Source organism: Takifugu flavidus, chromosome 20 (assembly GCF_003711565.1).
Source record: "Takifugu flavidus isolate HTHZ2018 chromosome 20, ASM371156v2, whole genome shotgun sequence".
In the NCBI taxonomy this organism is placed as follows: domain Eukaryota; kingdom Metazoa; phylum Chordata; class Actinopteri; order Tetraodontiformes; family Tetraodontidae; genus Takifugu; species Takifugu flavidus.
The window spans coordinates 1,363,121-1,384,101 of record NC_079539.1 but is presented as its reverse complement, the minus strand read 5'-3'; the positions used below and the strand labels follow the sequence as shown (position 1 = coordinate 1,384,101).

The window sequence follows — 20,981 nt, the reverse complement described above, 5'->3', positions numbered from 1 at the left end:
TTATACTTAAAACAGTGGCATCAGCACCATTTTTGATTTACTGGGATGAGTCTGACGCTGGTATTTAAGACGATATTTAGACATATAAAAAAAATGTCTACTAGGAATTTGTTTTCTTTAAATGTGTAGTTTTTACTCTTTAATTTGAACTGTATTTGCTTCAATACATTCTTGTATTGATATAATATGTTTACATTTCACCAACAGTCATAGTTTCTATTCATCAGGAACACACGAGATCCTAAAAGTGTAAATATGCATTAACATTTGTGATGTTAGGGTTTGTTAGGAAGGCAGAGATTTGCATTTGCACACAAGCAGCAATATTTCATCGGGTGAGGAACACTCATGGGGGGGGCGGGGGGGGGGGGTCATCAGTGTGTGTTTGGAGCTTGAGTTACAGGGCCAGCATCTGCCATCCGGCCATCAGGCCCTCATATCCATCACTGGCCGATGGCGTGGTGCAGCCCGGCATTTGTAAAAACACCCAGAGGAAATGGAGTCTCTGGGCCAGACAAGAATAAAATTAGCTTGATGACTAAGTTCCTCCTCACATCCCAGTGGGAATAGAACTCTGCCATTTGTTTTCATTACTTCCCCTGGCTGTAGATGGGAGAACGACGTGCGTGTGACTGTGTTTGTGTGTATGTTCGTTCTGGATGCTAAACGGGTCTGTTCGTGTCTCTGGAATAAAGTGCAGAGGCAGGCGCTGCGACATTTCCTGTACTGTGTTGGTTTAATCAAACATATTTACTCGTAAACAGCCCACTCGGATTTCAAAGCTCCCTCCTTGCGTAGTGTCCGTGCCTGGTGTGCAGAGGTGACATTCCTCTTGGAATTGTTCCACCACCCTTTGTGGCGCGCGATATCGGCTTTAGCCGGTTCATTGCATTAGCCTGCAGAATATCTAATAAACACGCAAAGGTTGTAAAAATTGATCTGCTCACAAATGTGTTTTCGTTCATTTCCAGCGCCGTGACCCGGCTCAACTTTTGCTGAACTAAATGTGTAACAAGTTTATTCTTCGCGGCGGATGATAACGCCCTCGCCACTTCAAAAGCAGTGACTCATTTTACAGAGCACATATTTATCTGCAAAGATCGATGCATGGCGTTGCTCATGCATGAAAAAAAAGCCTCATGGAAAGTGATCAGAGAAGAGCTCCAACCAGCTTTAAACTTCAGTTAAAATGGATACAAAACAATCCTGTGACCAAGGTCAACAGAATCTGTCATTAAAATGTTAATCTGTGCTATTTTATGGGGTTAAAAGGCTTAATAAACGGCCTTCTACAAACCGAAGCTGCCAATCCTCTAAAAATAGAAGAAAACTTCTCGGAACTGCACAAATGTTGACCATATTTACAGCATTCGCATTCGTCTCGTTACCCTGTCATGCACACACGTGCACGCGCACACACACACACACACACACACACTTCAGATTAGTTCCAGCTTTTACCCAGGGTGCCTGTTAGTGCTGAAGTGAAGACATCTTGTACTTCTTTCAAGCATGTAGCATTAACGCCTTTCCCCCCTGTGTAAACCCGGAGTGCTGACCTGCTCCAGCGAACCAGAGGCTCGCACCTCGGACGCAGGCGGCGCGCCAACCTGCACACGCCGCAGCGCTGGGCTGCAAAATCTCCACCGAAAGGAAGGACTCAGGAAAAGGAAAATTAGATAGAGAGGTGGGAAAGTGGAGAGAGAGACAGTGAGAGAGAGACAGAGGGAGGGGGGGGGGGTGGAGGCCTTGAACCAGAGGTGTGAACAGAAAGATCCGCTCAAACATTTGCACATAACTTCACACACAACCATAGGGCAAGTTTGTAAAAAAAAAATAGATCTATTTACACAGATATTCATCCCTTAACTGTAACTCTAATATGCAAATGTTTTAAACTGAAAATAACACCCATTCCCATCAGTGTGACACCTTTATTAAGTTAAAGTTAATATGGAAAGCATGGCTGGTTTGACAGGCTTTCATAGATCAGAGCAAATGTTTAAAATAATTTGAGGATTGGATTATTCTGAACTAATCTGGAAGTAATAGGGAGGGATGTATATTTTACATGAATAGAGGGAGAAAGAGCTTAATATATGATTTTATTTCATATTTGTATCCTAATGCTCTGCAAACGGCACAATGGACAGACAGGTCATTACATAGAAACTGAATGTTCCACAATACATTTCAATATGTGTTGCAGACAGAAACCTCAGCTGATGAAAGAATTATATGACTCTGCAGAACCACAGTTGACTGAGAGGAGGAAGTGATTCTCTAATGTATCGCTGCGGCGCGTCCTTGTCCTCCCACGGCCGGCCTGCGTGCTAATGGCGAGGGGTCCTGCACAGCACGGGTCAAGGCGAGTGTGAGTGTGAAACAACAAGTCAGAGAGCGAGAGAGGAAAAGACGGTTTGCCGGTGACGAGGCAGCCAAATAAAGGGAAGAAAAGCTCCAATTCCCCAGCTAAATGTACCCCTGGGAGGCGTAAGGGAGGGAGAGAGCAGAAGAAAGACGAAAGGTTATGAACTGACGATACTTGTGCAGGGCTGCAGATTTACAGCCACCATGCAGAGAGAGAGAGAGAGAGAGAGAGAGAGAGAGAGAGAGAGAGAGAGAGAGCGCTCTGCCATGCTTATTGCTACAGCCAGTTAAAACAAATTGCAGCCATGTTTCAATCACTCACTTCCCCTTTTTGCTCATCCGCTCGGGGCCAAGGGTTCGGCTGCTGTGTTATTTCTATTTCAATTACTCCCGGATAAATACTTTCCCCTGGCGAGGCAATCTTCCTCCACGGGAAAGTCCCCCACATGCTGGACAAATATCCACGCTCCCCACAATCCCATGAGCTCGCTTCGCCCGCTCCGTTCCATCCCAGTTCCACTGAAGGGACGCAGTGGAAATGAAGGTGGTTTTAAGGAACTGTCAGCACTTCTGATTATGTTGTCATCAACGGGCGACTTTCCTTTCTTTGAAGGTGATGCTGGCGCGACGTTTACTGGAAAAAATGAGAGTTATCGGCAAATGCGTCGCCATTACCTTTTAATCATTGACGAAAAGGAAACGAGCCAACGGAAAACAAGCAGGCCGGGAGTGAAATTCCTGCCTGGTGGAGGCCCAGATGACAGCAGCGGAGTCGGATAAATACGGACTCTTTTGTATATTTGATTGGAAGCTGCGGTTGAAACCATTGGTAACGTGATCCAAGGTTTGATTCGGGTTCAAATGGGAGAGCGGGCCGGAGCAGGATGAGGGGCAGTGGAGGATGGCTGGGGGCAGGTACGGGGTCGCGAGAGTGTCTTCTTCATGTTGCAGATTAGAAGCAGATGTCGGTGGGATTAAACCGCCGGTGTCATCACTCACCTCGCAGCCCCACCCCCCAGCTTTTCCTGGTGGTAGCGCTCGCATTGGTGCGTTTTCAGAGGCCGCTCCTGCAGCCAGTGACTGATGGGATGCGCCGCACCATATCTAAATTAGCCAGTTCCAGGCCTTCCATGAAAATATATTGACCATGGAAGTCAGATTCTTGAACCGCGAGCCCTGAACAAATCCGTCAAGTGAACGTGTCCTTTAAACGAATCAATCAAGCTGCTTCCAAGCGGCGAGCGCACGCTGACACGCGTTTTTTTAAGAGATTACAGGAATGCATTTATTGTGGAGCAGCTGCCGGGATGTGATGTAAAACATGGAAGTGTTTAGCCATCGAATACTGACTTATTGCTCCATGAAAGTTAATCTTTGTCGAGTTTTTTTTTTTGTTGTAATTTGTGATGCTGTTTTGCTGCTGGACCAGTTTGAAATATGGCCACAGATGAGTGGGTTTAATTACAGCTCCGTCAGAGCATGAAAAAGTTAGAGAATTTGTTGTATTCCTTTGAGAATTTATGGAAAAAACATTCTAAATCCTTTTTCATCCATCCATCCATCCATCCATCCATCCATCCATCCATCCATGTTTTGAGAAAGAATGCAAGCGCAGATGTGCACGGTCAGCGATGGAAAAGCGATTTCACAGTTCCTGCGAACGATTAGCACTTGTGAAGTGGTTAGCACTGACAACTTTGAGCGTTTTGAAGCATAATGTGACTCTTCTGGTCTCGAAGACAAAAGATTCTCAAAAGATCTTTCTGCCTCAGTGTTCTCCAGCCGCCTTTTGCCCCGCGTCTGATTGACAACAGCGACGCTTAGATCCTGTGATCTCGTCCCCAGAATAATCCCCCGCCTCCGTCGCTGACCTCAGAACCATGGACCTCTCCCAGGGTCTTGAAGTGGTCCTGGTCTGAAAGATGAATGACTTGCCTGGGAAAGCGCTGTCTTCAGAGATCTTATTCGGGCTGATGGGATCTAATCCTCAGATCAATGGACTCCTAAGAGTGTCTGAACATATGTATGTGTGTGTGGGAAAGCTGTATGTAAGGAAATATTAACACACATGCGGCTGAACCAGGCATTTGACTGTAGTCTGGGCTGTTTGATGTCAGCACTGTTGCTGTATGGTGTTGGTACAGTTGGACAGGAGCCTTAAGGCCCCATAAGAAAGAGCTATAAGAGGGGTGAAGCTGCAGCCAGCAGTGCTTATTGTTCCTGACAGGAACCACACTCGGGCTGCGAGTCTGGTCGCAGCTGTTGGGAATATCTGCACATCACAGCGCATACTTCTGTTATTTTGACCACAACAATCAGCCATTGCAGCCTGGCAGCCAGCTTCTGGTGGGAGTTCAGAGGTCCTGAGCAGATGTCAGAGGTAACTGTAGATCAACTGCGACCACAGGCGCTCGTGTAAAGACTGGTGTCGTACAGATGCAGCGCGGTTTGATGTGCACTGTGGGAGTCGGCCGGTAGCCTCTGCAAGTTCATGCGATGCTGATTAAGCTGATTATAAACTTTAATCTGGTGTGAAGGTTTTTTTTTTTTTTTTTTGCAATACAGTTTTGCATAAATCTTTTCAAAGGTTTAGGTTGAGGTTAACCATGACGTTCTGGTAGATACGTAACCACCGCAGATCTGGTCTGTCATGCACAACATATCTGTGTGGCCACATTAACTTTGTTGTGTGACTGACTGGTGTTTATGTATAAAAAGCTGTTGCCGCTGTGTATTTTAATTTGACAAGTGATTAGAGTAGAAGTAAGAACTTCTGGTTGGGATGTGTGCACATGGATGACCTGCAGAGTGGCCCTCCCTCACACACCCCTCACACATCCTGTGGAAATATGGGATAAATCAATGTAATCTAAATTAAACACATATTTCTCTAAATCAGAGCAATGAAGACTTTTGTGGTGAATAACCACTCGGATGTGTGTGTGTGTGTGTGTGTGTGTGTGTGTGTGTGTGTGTGTGTGTGTGTGTGTGTGTGTGTGTGTGTGTGCAGACAGTGTGTGGACAGTTGAGGCTCCAGTCAGTGTCTGAGGCCCGGGGGAGATGTGGAGTCCGTCCTGCTCCAGCAGACAGACTGGTGGAGATTATACAACTTAAGATAGACAGATATTCAGAGAGGTTCAAAGACCACAATGTAGGGTTTTATGAGAGGATGTCTGAAGATTGCAGGCTACAGCAGCACTTAAGAGACACGTAATTGAGGGAAAAAAAAGAAGAAAAAAAAAAAAGAGCGTCCTTATCTCAACATGTCGTTTGCTGTCTCTTACAGTGATGGAAGAATAAACAAGTTAGTAAAGGTAATCTAGCTTTATTCATTTACAGCACGGTCCTTTTAGACAGGTCAGTTCAGTGATACTTTGTTTTAGATTTATTATCTCACTGGTACAGAGATGTCAAAATCAGGCTTTATACAGATATTGTTGCTAACGCAGGGGGATATGCATCCATGTTGTTGTCCTCCTTCATGTTACAGCACTTCAAGCTACAGAGTAGCAAATAACTCACCCAACACCAGAGGACTAATAGGCACAGAGCAGAGACATTATGTGCACCAAGCTCACCCCAAATGCTGCCTGTCACGCTCTATATTTGGTTTCAAAGGGCAACTCTGCTCCCTCTTATCAACCCCAATACGTACATGGCGACTGCATGCAAACCCTGAGTGCTTCCTGAGAAGAGCCCAAGAGCCCAGAGAGCCGACTCTCGAGAGACTATCTCCGTGCTCTTGACCCAGCGGAGCAGCATGGAGACGGCCTTATGGTAACAGATGCACACAGGCAGCGATTATTCTCTTAAAAACTCCAGATTAAACTCTTTACGGGGAGGCATGAAAAGGTCTCAAGTGGTCGGCTCTTTGTTTCTGAGATGTGGTCAATTATCATCTGATGTAATTAGAGCAAGAAAAGGTCTGTGTTTGGATAATGTAATTTAGCAAATGTGCAATGAATCCAAGCAAACATGCTGAAAAGCAGCGATTGGTTACTGGGCCCGGGACTTCAAGTTCATTATAATACACAAAACCATTCTGGTTGACACAAAGCGAACATGTATTAATCATATTTTCTCGCTGCCTGGGTGAATTTGAAGCTCCCACATGGGATTTTTCAAAAGCTCCTTAAATTAGCTTTTTGTTGCTTTTATTTATATTTTCTAAACCTTGTGCTAAATGGCCTCATACATAGTTTTGGCTTTCCTTTTGAAAAATGTCCTCATATTGCTGTCTTTATGGCCTGACAGTGTAATGATGTGGCCTAACAGCAGTTACTAATGCATCAAAATGCAGCTGAAGGCCATATGTTCATGCTTAATTCCTCCCCATCGCTGTGACCTGCGCCCATATCAAGGATTTATATCCCAAATCTGCTCCCTCTGACCTACAATTAACCATAATGAAACCTAGAAGACGCGGCCTGTCGAGGGTTCTGCGTGTCCCTCGACTGTGCACGCGCGTGCACATACATGCATGCATGTATTTTCCACGTCCTCTCCCGCCCCCTTTCTTTTCTTTTTAGCTCTTCCATGTTACTTTTCGGCAATTGAAATCAAGGTAATGACCGGGCAAGGAAAAAGAATGTTCTTTCAATAGATAATTAGGGAGATTGGTTTACCAGGACCACTCAAAGCCTATTCAGATGCAGGGCTGAGGCCAGGCCTTGTTGTCTGCTCAGCCTGTAAGGCTCCCAGGAGAGGCATTCGCCTTGGCTTCATTTCTCAGAGCAGGTGCCTGGCAGGTAGTCAATGGAAACGGCCAGTTGAGATATATAAGGGCCCCATCCCCCTGGACAAGGGGTCAACATCACAGGTCAGGGGTCATGAGCAGAGGTCACAAGGTCAATGTTTAGCACACAGGACTGGCGAGGCGGCTGGAAACGTACCGCGGACAGCTCTGAGCTCTGTGGTGAAGGCGTTGATGTGGTCAGTATCTGAATGAATACAAGAGAAACGGCCCCCGTATTAGTTCAATCCTACAATACTTTTCATCACAACATGTAAATTAAAGTTAGGAATAGCTCGTGTTCTCTGCACTGTGCTGTGATTGGACAAGATTATTGCCTGACATGAATTACATTTTTATTTATTCATCTTTAGAATATGTTTCCCTTTGATATGCGAACATGTGTGTACTAGTTGCGTCATTGGGAATTTATGTGCATGCTGGGGTCCCACGAATGATTTATTTCCATGGATTTCCCCGTCACGTCTGTTTTATTGGAGCATCATTATTCCACATCAAGCCGAGGCTTCTGGTCCCATGTCCCAAACATCTTTTAAACAACAAACGTATAGGACTGGGGGTCAGAGGTGACGTGCTCTCTAATTTCTAATTAAATCTCAGCGTGGAAAGAGTGATCTGTCATTCCCCTGTTGGCTTCTATTGACAGGGGCTCAGCTACTACAGCTTAGCACATAAAGGGATCCACATTAATACCCCAATACAAGCCCACCGGCCCTGGACTTCAGCCACCTCTTGCTCCCTGGTGACAGCCCAGGGGAAAGAGCATGTAAATGCCAAAGCAGTAAGAAACGGCTACTGAAATAGGCAGAGGCTTCAGAGAAGGGGGAGGTTTTTATCCGTGCTGTCGCTCTAGTGGCGGTTCCTGGGAGTGCAGCCCTGATTTAGGGCCGGATCTGCTTACGCGGCCTGTGGGTCTGTGTTTGTGCGATATGTAACTGAAACTCTGTCGGATGGGCGAAATGTGTTCGTGATTGATCACAGAAGGCGCAGTACACAAAGAAAGTTCAACTCCAAACTTGTGTGTGCAGGTTTTTAGCCAAAAATACATTAGTATTTCTGGTAATGGGCGCAGCATCGTTTAAAATATGCGTGCCAATTCTAATCAAATAGAAAGCCCGTGAAATAAATATCTGTTTTCTTACAACCCGGCTGTTTACAACACAGGGGACCGGCTATATAAACAGTGTGCAGCGAATGAGGAATTTCTTTTAAAGTATCGGAGCGGCCAGCATATGTTAGATATAGGAAACCCATAGCATCAGTGGCTCCATTTCGGCTGCAGGGGTCAAAGGCTAGGGAAGGTCAAAGGTGTCATCCTCCTTTCTCATCACGAAGTGCATTAACATCGTCTAGCTGTCCCTTCTGATCCAGATGGTTGAACAGGCCACAAGACAGATGCCCCATTTTTGAAATATCTCAGCGCACCATCGAGAATAAACATGGCTCCATCTTCGTATTTCAAAGGAATATGGATATGGGGGGGGGGGGGGGGGGGGGGTGAAGATTGCGTAAGGTCAGGCTGCGTTAAGCGTCCTTCCATTGATTTTCGGTGGGATCGGAACAGATTGTTCTCTGTGGTTTTAAACTTTTAAGAAGAAAAGAAGAGAAATGGCAAGTAGTGAGGAAATCAGGCGCACTTAATGTTTTTGCCCGTTAAACATTATTAGAAAAAGTTTTTATTGTTTTCGGAGGATTCGTTGAGTGTCGTTAAAATCCGCAGACTTGTTGGTCTGTTGCTGTTGGCAGAGGTCCACGGTTCCGTGTTGAGAAATAGTGAGGCAGCACACAGGGAGGAAGTGACCTCACGCTCATGTAGGCCATTCAACTGCGACCTCTTGGAGAGTCTATACAGCCTTAATTCACAGTTTCTGGTGTCACAGGAGAGCCAAACTGCACAAAAATACATGTCAGAGTCTATCTTGTGATCTCATGAGTCTGTTTGCCTTTTCAGCCAATCACCACTGACTATAAACGCATGGCTCCGCCTCTCTGAACCTGCAATTATTTTTACAGTCTGAAAAAAAGTCTTCCAGACAGGCTCACCATCAAACAAATGGAGGCCCTCTGAGGCAAATGGAGCGAGGCGCCCTGCGGGGAGCTTTGGGCCTGTCCTCGTGTCGCTCCTCAGATATGCACACACACACACTTGTGTTTTCAGGGAGCAACAGTGACTCATATTGTCTTTCTTGTGCTCACATCCAAACATACATAAACTTATAGTACCCTGCCCACAGACCCCTGACTTGAACCTGCTGCTCTCACTCAGCAATGCATAAATCACAGGGCTCTCAGCAGCGCTGCTGGCCCTCAGTGCCACGCTGAACTTGACTCCACGGGAATAAACCACTGAAACTGGATACAAAAACTAATCCAGCCCAGGAGACAATTGCTGGCACACTGAGGCCCTGGAGGAGCTGGTGCCCCCCTCCTGTGATGATACGCGGGCCCTGTCAGGAGACCTCTGACTCCTGCTCTGAGGCTTCACAGGCCTGCTACTGGTCAGAGATCAGAGATGGGGAGAACGAGTGAGGACATGAAGAGAAGAGGGTGCTGAAGACGCGAGCTGTCAAACAGGCCTTCTTGGCCTTACAAACTGTTTCTTGAAATATTCCTCCTCAACAACCGGAGTTTAGGATTCACCTTGTGGCAAAGGGCTTCTTTGTTTTCTGCATTTAAAGGCTGCTACCTTTTTAAGTTTTGCAATACCGCAGGTAGGATTAAAATTAAAATAAAAGCTAGCTATCAAAATAATGGTTAATGTGATGTGATTTTGTAAACACAGATTTAAAAAAATAAATAAAAAGAGGCTATTTTCCTTTCACGTGTCAAACAATGAATGTAATGTTCCCAGTTGAGGAACTTTTGCAACATGACACCGCGTAAAAAGCTGTTATAACATGTTATAACTGAAATATTTTTCCATAAATACAGAAACCCTTTACCCTTAGAATAAAGCCCCCATTGTGAAGGTTGTTTGTTTATTCTGAGGAGCTCATTTGTTTCTGGAATGTGAAGTGGAAAAGTCCATTGCTCAGAGTGATTGATGAATCACCGGATCCCACCTTATCAATTATTAATCAAAGCTGATAACACTCAGGTGGAATAAAACGCCCGGCCCCAGCTCCAGCTATTGCCCAGCGAGCAACACCCTGCTGTAAACGTTCCGACATCTCATCCCGTAACGTGGCAGCCCCCCGCTCTGAGCCTCCACGCCCTCTGCCACAGCTACGGGCCTGCCACCAGCTCCAGTAATACAGGAATGCCTCTGTACTCCTCGCTGGAGCGGCCATCTTTCACTCTGATAACATCAGGCACCAGGGCTGGAACAGCCACGGGGCCCCGACACACACGTTTATGACTTGAGTATCCGGGACTGATATCCGCGGCCCTCGGCCCAATGCCCCCTCGTCATATACTTAGACACTCAGACAATCTCCCTCTCTGTTTCTGCCTCGCAGATGGCACACAAACATGTACACATGTATCCATGCGCACGCCCCCACACACGTGCACACAAGCATCTAAGAATGCCTGCCAGCACCCACACACACCCATACACACACACACACACAACCGCAGACTTTACACCCTTAACTTTTGTGCCCACAGAGGCACAACTGTGCGAGGCCTCCAGTCAACTTGCATTTTTATTAGATTTGATTAAGTCAGGCACCAAAAATAAATCAAGTCACTTAATCCCTAATTTGCAATTAAACTCTCAACCTCATATCTCTTTACAACGACCTTGAGAATATAGATTTGTAAGCTGTACAACCAAAGTAGCACCAATAAAAGATAATGATAAAAAAAAGAAAGAAGAAGCCTTTCTCCTGGCCATTTTTTAGTTTTTGGTTTTTTTTTATAGCGATAACATATCAGAGCTGACACATAAGGGAGGGAGATGTGGAAACTGTGACACCAGCATGGATCCCCCTGATCCAGTTTAATCTGTATCACTATGATAAGGAGACGCGCTCACTGAATTACAGATGGGTCTGTGACAAATCATCAAGGCTGTGTTTAAAGAACATTTCATACAGTAAAAAACACAAACACAATGAAAAAGGATTTGCAGAGTTGCGCAACGTTGGGTTTCAGACAACAATTTGGGGCCATTTGTGTAGAAAAAGTCTAAACATAAGGTGACGTTGATGGTTTTAATCATTTTTGAGGACATGGACAACGTTTTTAAAGGGAAAGAGGAAAAGAACTGTTCTGAGGATCTCCAGGAGTAGCTGTTTCTCCTTGGAATAAGCTCAGGTTCAGGTCACCCTGACAGGGAGAGGTGGTGAGCAGCAGAATTAAGTAGAAAATATATATTTATGTTCTTTTTTTAAAAGCCCAAACTGTGCAGTTTAACATCAAAACGTCCCATTCTGACCCACCGTGCCGGCCTATATTTGTATCGTTGAACTTTTCCAGGTTTATCAGCCTTTTTTCTGGCTCAGCCGGGTGCTACGTCAATGCGCTGAATGATTGGGGATGATGGAAACAAGCTGGAAGCTTCATGATTCACAATGCTAGCACTCACTCACGCTTGTTAAAAGTACCCAAATCAAGCCAAATAGCCGACAACAAGTCGGAATTTTGCATATTGTCCTTTGCCATTTTTTCATTGCGTGCACATTGTTTCAAATTAAGCATGGCACACTGGAAGAGAGGCAGAAAATTCTGAGCCTCGCTGAAGTTGTCCTTTATTTCGCCTGTAGAAGCGATGCACGGTTCCAGAGCCTGTAACGTGGAGGCACAAATTTGTACGCTTTACTCCAGCGTGACCCCAAAACAGACAGCATGTGTCTTTTGATGGACAACCCCACTCCGGTCCCTCCCGCTGATGGTCAGTCACACAAACAAAAAGAGGGATGGGATGAGTTTCTCAGGGGAGTGAGGATAATAAAATCAGGCTGTCTGTGTGTCCTGAGTGAGGGGCCATATTTGATGCTCTAACAGAATGAAGGTCTTTGGCGGCCACGCCTGGCATTCTTTTAGCTAAAGCAAGCAGATTTCTTTGAAACCTGGCCACCTTGGCCGAAGAGCCATTACTCCCGGCTTTTCCTTTACATTAACCATGCTACAGCCCTGCAAGTGCATTACCGGCTGCCCCGATTGTACTCCCGCTTGTTAAATATTACCCCAACAGAGCTTTTGATTTTATTGTCATTTTTCCCTCCCCATACCGTTTATCCTCCTCCTCTCCCCCCGATCACATTAGGATCGATTGCTGCGTGGCAGCGCTGGCCCAGACATGAGGACCAGGACAACGCTACAGCGTGATTGTGCTCCTCAGGCCCCGCCTTGGAGACTATTCAGGCGACTAAATAGAATGATTTGCCCTTAGATGTCAAATTTCCTCCGAGACAAGGATGTCAATACCAATTAGATTGCCTGCAGTTGCCTTAGTTACACCAGCCTGCCCAACCTCTTCTCCTCTAAAGAAACACACACTCTCTCTCTCTCTCTTTTAACATCTCACTCACATCTCTCTTTTTTAGGCAGAGTGGTGGTCTCGGCACCAAGCCTTTAGCCTCAAATCAGTTTTATGGCTGGCGCTGTGCAGACATTAGGCTAACTCCATTAGCCTCTGAAGGAGATGGCCTGAGGGGATACAAAAGGGCCAAGATGTGACTGGTCTCTCTCTCTCTCTCCCTCTCTCTCTCTCTCTCCTCTCCTGTGTGCGTGTGCATGAAGGTCTGTGTCTGTATGGTGACAGGGTGAAGGGGTAACATTGTCTTACAGCGTCTTTTGGCATCTCCTTAAAGGTCACTGTCTGCTGGGCTGGGGAGCAAAAGCACACCGAAGCAAGAACATAAACAAGAAAGAGAAGTAGGCAGAAAATGAATTAATGAACAAATGTAATTAGGAGAAAGGGAGGATGGAGAGAGCGAGAGAAAGGACTCTGTCTCCACTTAGTATTGTGGCTCCTGCAGGCGCTTAAGTGCTAACATGACAAACAGATGTGGCCATGGCCGGCCAGACATAGTGCTGCACACACACACACACACATTTACACACACACACCCACGAGTGCACCAACACATTCACAAACACAAATGCCATTTGTCTTTCACTGTCTCAGCTACCTCAAAATGGACCTGAAGTGAAAATACTGAAAAAGGGGATGAAAAACAAGCTTTTCTGTCAGCCGGATGAACCCGACGGGTATAGAACCACATACATGGTGTGGAAGCAAAGAGTTAAGCAAAACGGCTAAACCGCTCCAGTACGTACAGAAAAAAAATGTATACATTCTCTGGGACCTTAGATGTAATTATGGAACTAAAAAAAAAAAGAAGTACACAGCTTGCTTTCTGTTTTTAGGAAAATGGCCCCATATACACACACACACACACACACACACGAGCCTCTGGTTTGTGTTTGATGCTTTGCTGTACACCAGAACCTTTTTTCACAGCCTTTGATCCATCACGTCTGTCTGATGATAAGAACTCTCTGTTCTTTACTCAGCTGTCCACCAGTTATGTCTCCATGAAGTCATCTCGTCTGGCTTTAAACGCTTAACTGCTGTTGGTGTTGCTCGCAGCACTCTGGATCCACTGACAAGCTTCTGGTTGTTTCTCCCTCCGCCTCAGCAGTCCAGCTCCACGGCCAGCAATCTCGTCAGCGATTGTGTCGTTTGCGTCATTATCGGGGCAGAAATATGAAACCGTGAGCGTTCTCCTCCAGGTTTCAATTACCAACGACAATCGCCATTAAAAACTGCAATCGACTCAATCAATAGTTTCCCAGAAAGCGCCCAAATCGGCACGAGATAAAGTAATCAGCTCCGTTTTCAGTTCCGATAAAAACGCGGGGACTGTTTCCAGACTCAGCTACGGCGCCATTATCTTCCAGCCTCCTGAAAATTAAACACTATTACAAGGTTTCGTGCCAAACGCAGCCAGAAAACTCCATTATTGAACAGCACGACTGGTCTGTTTCCTCAAGAACACAAGGCTCCAAACCAGAACAAACCCAAATCCATTTCAACAGGATGGATTCAGTCGGGAGGAAGAAAAAAGGGGACTTTGATTTTGAAGTTGGTTTAACCTTGCGGTGACACCTATTGTCGATGCTTTGAAACGGTCGAGAGGAATAGTTTCCGCATGGCGGGAGCTGCAATTAGGCGCCACATCTGCACCAGCGGCAGTTCCCCCCTCTGACCTCCAGTTCGTGGTGCGCTCCGAGCATGGTGCTGGTGGGCGGCCAACACAAACAGTTCCAGGGGCTGCAAATAATTTTATGACTTGAATTTCTACCGTGCAGAGGATTTTGTCCATATATTCCTGCAGTTCCGTGACGCTGAGTGTAGAAATCGAACAGCTAGAGGCCAGAAAAAAGCGGCGAGAGGCCCCGATACGAGGAGGAAGTGATGTCGTGACGCCCTTGAGTCAGACATTTGCAACCACACCGTCAATAAAGCACTCTAATCACAATGGATCAAGTCATTAAACGTGCGCTTTCTCAAAAGAGCCTCCTGACTGATAATTGCAGATCGCCAGCGTGCACTGAAAATGGCGAGGACCCCGGCTCTGAGAGGTTCACTGACTGTCGGTTATTTCGGCGCTGGAACCCAACGACTCCGCGGCCTCTCGACTTACACGCGTCTCATTAAATGCAAGCAGTTATTTCAGGCTACAAGACGGATGTCCTGCACCCTCAGGTTGGCATGTTTACCTTGCTCTCCTTTTTCTCCTGCTGAATAGGCACCGAATGTGACCATTAAATATATTGCTGATGGAGAGACAAGGAGAGGCGGACATCAATATGGAAGTGGACTGGAGTTACCGCCAGCCGTGTCACATGATAAGTCCGCCCTGATGGACACCGTCTCGGGGTCGCGTTGATGAATTTTCACCTATTTCATTTTAGTTTAGTGTTTGCTCGATTTAATTCAATTTCTGCTTTTTGCAATTTCCTCTGTGTCTAAAAAAAAATAAAACAGAGGAAGAAAAAGATCTTAAGGACGTGGCGCCCTCCTTAAAGTCCGACTTTCAGCACCTCTGAAATTAAAGCTTAAGTCGCCCCAGAGGAGCAATTAGACGATAGGTCCCACCATTGACCATGTTCTGCCCTGTGTTTACTCATGACTGATGTCCCAAACCCTTTGAAGCCCCTCACCACGGCAGCTCCAGCGCCCCTTCCCTTCCTCTGGAAGCTAATGTGAAAGAGCAGCAGAGGACAAGACAATCGGCGGCCTTCGGACTGCGGCCATGTGTTCGCATCCCGCCAGCGCTGAGGCAAGCGCCTGGCGTGGGGCTGCATTAATGAAGGAAGGAACCTGGATCGGCAAAAAAAGATGCCGTGTGATATGTCGTGGCACACGCAGACGCTCACCCGGTCACATGTGCTAGCAATAAGTTAGCCGCTGCCACTTTGCTTAGACAAACAGATGGAACTGCTCTGGGAGTGTTGTGGTGATGGGAATATTTCCCAGAATACAGAGATGAATGGCATTTATGGAAATGCTGCAGGGTTACAGGAAAGTATTAAACGCTCCACAGAGCTTTTACGCTGCTAAAAACATTCTTTTGTTCAGGTCACGTTCTTCTTCCTTCTATTTCAGGTCAGTTTAGTTACTCAGCTAAAACGCCGCTCTTCATTTTATGTTGAACTTCGCTCACGAGACGGCAGATTCCTGCAAAGACGAGCGCCACCAGTCTCCTCCGGCCGTTGCTCCATTGTGGGAATAATAAGTTCCTCTGAATACGCTGTGGTGTCGTTCATAACTCGCCGATGACAGTTTTGCTCCCAGGCGTTCAGCAAAGCACGCCGAACGTCTCTCAGAGCTCACCGGCTCGTTTGGAACAGAGACGTGAGCCGCGTCGAGAGCAGAGGGAAAACTGTTTGTATTAACATTTCAAAGGGACAGAAGAAAGAACCGAAGGACCAAAGAGAGCATGGGGAGGGGGGGTAAAGACTGCATGGAATGCTTATGGATGAACTGGAAATGAACCCCTGAAAACTCAATCTGCACCTGACATGATGTGTTGTCTCACCTGGACGCCACCTTGAGTTTGAAGATGGCGTGCAAAAGAAAGAAAAGAAAGAAAAATCCCAATGTTGTTCTCGAGAGCTTTCAAATATCGTCCTCGTTCAGCCACGGTATAAAACCACATTCTCTGTTGTTGTTGGTTTTTTTTAATTCAATGCTTTTGGGTTTTTTAAATGCACAGACATTTTCAGACGCTCCCTGCACGTTTCCTTTAATCTGACTTTAAACTCAACGACTCTGACGCTCCAGCGCCAAAGACGCTCACTTTCCACTTTGATGTGGACCCACTTTGGTGCCGTTCCAATCCTTCCTCGGCTGTCATCAGCGACACACACCGCAGCAAAGCTGCGACTGCAGTGAGATAATGAATGCGTGGTTGGAATGGTATTTAAGCGGCCTAATGCCCTGTTTGTTTTCCCTCTGCACTCTCCAATGAGAGTGTGTTGAGTGCCGTGATTGGTGTGTCTTTGTGTGTGAGTGTGTTTAGGGACACGCCCTCCCCTAAACTGGGCATGCAGGTCTTTCTGTGTGTGTGTGTGTGTGTGTGTGTGTCTGCTTCAGTCACTCACTTTCTCTCACTCACTCTTTTCTTTCCCTTCTTACTTCCCCTCTTTAATGTCTGCCTGTTTCCTCCTCCTCCTCCTCCTCCTCCTCTTTTATGCCCCCTCCCTCTCCTCCCACAGGGACTGTGTGCATTCCTGCCAGGAGGGGCGGAGGTGTCTGTGATCCAGCCTCGATAAGGGCCAGGCCTCCCCTTCGTGCTGCCCTCACCCCCTCCCTGGGAAAATGGGTGCACCCTCCCTGGCAGGGCACCGGCTCCCCTTTGAGTGTGCTGCCAGCCGTGGCAGCGGGGACTTAACTTGATTTGTTAGTCTGCTGCTTCGTGTTTGCCCCGAACCCCGAGCGCCAACCCCCATTACCAAAGGTCTGGTTAGCTGGTACAGATCCTGAATCTAGGGGGGTTAAGGGGGTGTTAGGGTGTCAGGTAGTGGAGAAGAGGATGTAGGAATGTTCTGGGCTGGACACAAAAAAAAAATTTTACATTTTCAACACAAAACAAGGAGACGTACTGTAATCTACATACTGTAATCTAAATAAATGCTGCATATTTGCACAATTTTGTTATTCTATATACGCAATAATATGTTGATCTTGTCATTCATGTTTCAAATATGCAGTGCTCTCTGATATCAGAATAGAGGAAATACAAGCTAATGTCATGCTGCTAACATTTGATAATAGTTGTAATAAGCTAAACTGCTCATGTTAGATCTCCATTGTGCTAACAGCTCCAAGGTGAGAGTGTATTTTAATGTGCTATAATCTGTGTAAATTTACAGCATATACTTTATTTGATCCTATTTGTACAGTGTGTACATTACAAATACACAGACACACACACACACGCGCGCACACACTCGACAAACCATTTTACTAATAATCGAGTTAGCATTTGTAAAGGCCAAAGTTTTTCGCATTCTTCCCCCGATTTGCTTCTGGTGTTTTGTAATTGGCTCTCTTCTCGGCACAGCGGCGGACAGCAGGCGCGGCGGCGGCAGTGGCGGCGGCGGCGGCGGCCCAGCCGGCCCATTGATCTTTCATCAGCCCATAGAGTTAAAGCTGAAGGCATGAGGGAGAGAGGCTGGAGAGGCAGCCCCTCTTTTTTATGGCAGCCCGCTGGAGCCTGCCTCGGATTGTTCCCTGCTTCCTCAGATTGTTTTTCATTTTGTCAGGGCGCAGAGCCGCCGCCGCTCCGAGTAGGTGAGGTGAAGTGTCGAAGACATTTAGAGGAGCACGTACCAGCGACAGGGTATGTGGATACAATAGTAAAGGCCCTTTTACTGATAAGCGTCTTTGTGTGCTTGTATTTTTAGTTTATAGGGTGTGTCCTACTTTATGTTATATTCTCCTTTTTGGACTGAATAGATCGGGCCGGTACACTCATTGGACAGCGCTGGCTGTGGGGAAGGGCGTGCTTCCTACCTATACATGCACATTCATTCTATATATTTTCATTTATTGAGTAAAAGATCTAACTTAGCTATTGAAATCCATGGGTAGCTTTTTGCCTCGTCTGGCAATTATTAAATATTGTAGTATAAGACCTTAAAAGTGAATTGTTTGTTTTAGGTGTGACATGCTGTCGCTCTTTAAAATAGTAGCGTGCGGAATTGCTTGTTTCGGTGTTAGCCGTCCAAAGCTGAAAACAAAGCTCCTCCTTGGTTGCAGCAGAGCATTCAAGAGAGGCTTTGAGAGGTGGAAAGGAATAAGTGTCATATAAATGTGTGTGTCCAAGTGGGACGTATTGAAGATCGCAGCTGTTCTGCCTCAAATGGCAAACAGTAGCAGCGCTAATCCAGTGGAAGAGATATTCATTTGACTGCTACACTTGATAACATTTCTCCACGGACTCCCACACTATTAATCAAAACCATTTTACATTAAGAAAAAGTAACAAGAGCTCTCAACACAAATCAAATTTCACTTAAAGGACTGAAATTACCTCCTCCATTTGCATGAGAGCCACGGCAGTGGTCAAGACGTCCATACGATATCCAATGAGCGGGTTTGGTCGGCGTGTGGGTGTGGTCCGCTGTATCCCCAACAGTATTCCATTGATCCAAGGCTCTAACGCTGAGCTGCAGCAGCCGTGCAGGCCCTGAACTTGGTCATCTCACCGTTACGTGATATTGCAAGCTTCTTCAGTGCAGCTCCGTGGGGACCTGCTCCAGAGGAGAGGGAGAGAGAGAAACAGACTTCAGATTTGCAGATCAATTTTCACTGGACTTTGAATATTTCATGTATGGAGCCGTGCAGCCGACGCACAGATGGGCTGGGTGCTTGTCTGAAGGCACACCGGCTTCTATGGGGGAAGTAAGGGCTCGCTTTGAAAAGCTGACAGTAAAGTAAAGCCTCCGAAGTTGTGGGGGTCATGTTTGTCCTGAAATCAGCTGTAATGCTGCAGAAAGGCGTCCGTGTCTGAGGCTGGAGCGGCGACGCTTTGTAATGAATGACAAGAAGACTTCCGTGAGAAGATGTTGCACAGGCGCGCGCTCACGTGGCCAAGGGCCGGGTGAAAGGAATCGAGTCTGGATCGTGTTTCCAGTCCAAGCCAACATGTGGTCGATGAAAGACTGCGATAGCGTCTCGGCCCGGTCCTGGAAGCAAACGCACAAAACATGTTTGAAAAGCACGTCTCAACACACAGACGCCGCGCCGTCCCGCCGCCGAGTCACCTGCCTGTTTGTGTGTTGTCGTCTCCTTCCCGCCGTGCCGCAGCATCATTAAACGGGGCTGCGTCCCCAACGGAAACCTCACACAATTCTAAAGAGAAACATTCAAATTACGACCCCTCGAACCTGGACCATAAATCAGTGGCGGCGGCGGCGGCGATGCAACTGGATGACTCACTCTCACGGCGATAACCCACCCCTGACCCCTGCAGCTTCGCCCACAGAAAGGATGTTGTTTCACCCTCTGTCTTCGAATCCTTTCCTCTCGGCGAAGACGCGGGTGAAACGCGAGCTTGTCGTGCCTCGTGTTTGTTTATCAAATATGCTCCTGGACTGGCGTTCTCCCAGGATGGCTGTAACCGAGAGATTCCTTCGTGTAGGCATTAGAGCCGGCTATCGCTGCTGAATTATTTATTGGAAAAAACGCTCCCCTTCCTTGAAGGTTGAGGACGCTTGCTGACTGTGAGATACGGTTGAGGCATGAAAGTAAAATTAATATTGGGTGAAATCCTTTGATTCCATCTGTCTTTACTTCTGCAGTACAACAAGATTATATCCATTTTAATAGCGTCTTTGACAAGTGTATTTCCTCCTTTTTTTTAATTATCTAAATGCTCCCTTCAAGCAGAAATAAATAAAGGAGAGAATCAGCGTGCACGTAAAATAATAACGTGCAAAAGTCGGAGGGGAGACGGGGCGGTTGGCTATCTCTGCTGCCAGATTTAAATCACAAATGATTTGTTCAAATCAGAATAAATCACATTTGGTAATTTTCTGCGTCTGCTTTATTGTGTTAGTTTTGTTTTTTTTAGTCTGCAGCAGTGAAAGACGGAGAGACAGGCAGAGAGGCCTGGCTATTGTCATTCAATAGCCCAGCCATTTTGGAAATCACCGCTCTCGATTTGCTGCCGCTGCCTCCCTCTCTGTATTCCCTTATGGCTGCACTAGATGGAAGGCTTCCTCTTATAATTTACAAGTTGCACAAAGGCCACCCCCCCACCCAGCCCCGCCACCCCTCCTCACTCTCAGAATAACATACACATGTCAAAGGCAGAGCTGAATGACCCAACGATGGAAGCACCAACTTATGAATTTATTCATTCACTTTGAGCAGGGCCGTGCGCTTGAATTGATCCAATTACGCAACCTTTAGTCAAACTTTTACAAGAAAGCGCAAATTGTGAAATCTGGGCCCCGTGCGTCTCCGTGCATTAGCGTTCAGGCTAAAAGCCGCTCCATTCCCAGACTAATAATAGTGATCTACGCCTGCTCACTCTGCAACTAATCAATCATACTTAGTGTGTTTAAACTGGGAGAATTTACTGAAAAATCACAACAAAACATTGTCTTGTCCATGCGAGCGGCCCGCCACCGCCGACATTATGCAACAGTGAGGCGATATCTGCTGAAATAAAACGCTTTCGCCATAAAAACGTATGTTGCCGAGCTTTTGTGAGCTCTGGGCCTAATTTGAATAAAATCACTCTGGCCCCGTGACCCCGGCTAATCTAAACACTCTCACACAAAGAGCCAGTAAAGGGGGCCCGTGACCCATTTTGTGTCCTGGCCCATATTTCAAAAACTCATATAGATCAACTTTGAGCGAGTCAGCCACCCTTTCTGTGGAGAAAAG

At 46.4% G+C, this 20,981-nt stretch overlaps 1 long non-coding RNA gene across 3 annotated transcripts in view; it reads right to left on the bottom strand.

Moving 5' to 3' along the window:
• Positions 1-19,270, bottom strand: part of LOC130517525 (uncharacterized) — a 52,760-nt gene extending 33,490 nt beyond the window's left edge. For all 3 annotated transcript variants that reach the window (XR_008947739.1, XR_008947738.1, XR_008947740.1), the window contains exons 1-2: positions 18,942-19,270; positions 18,619-18,838 (exon numbers count right to left, since the gene is read on the bottom strand). This is a non-coding gene — a long non-coding RNA (uncharacterized LOC130517525). The remainder of the gene's footprint in view (positions 1-18,618; positions 18,839-18,941) is intronic.
• Between the last annotated feature and the right edge of the window lie 1,711 nt (positions 19,271-20,981).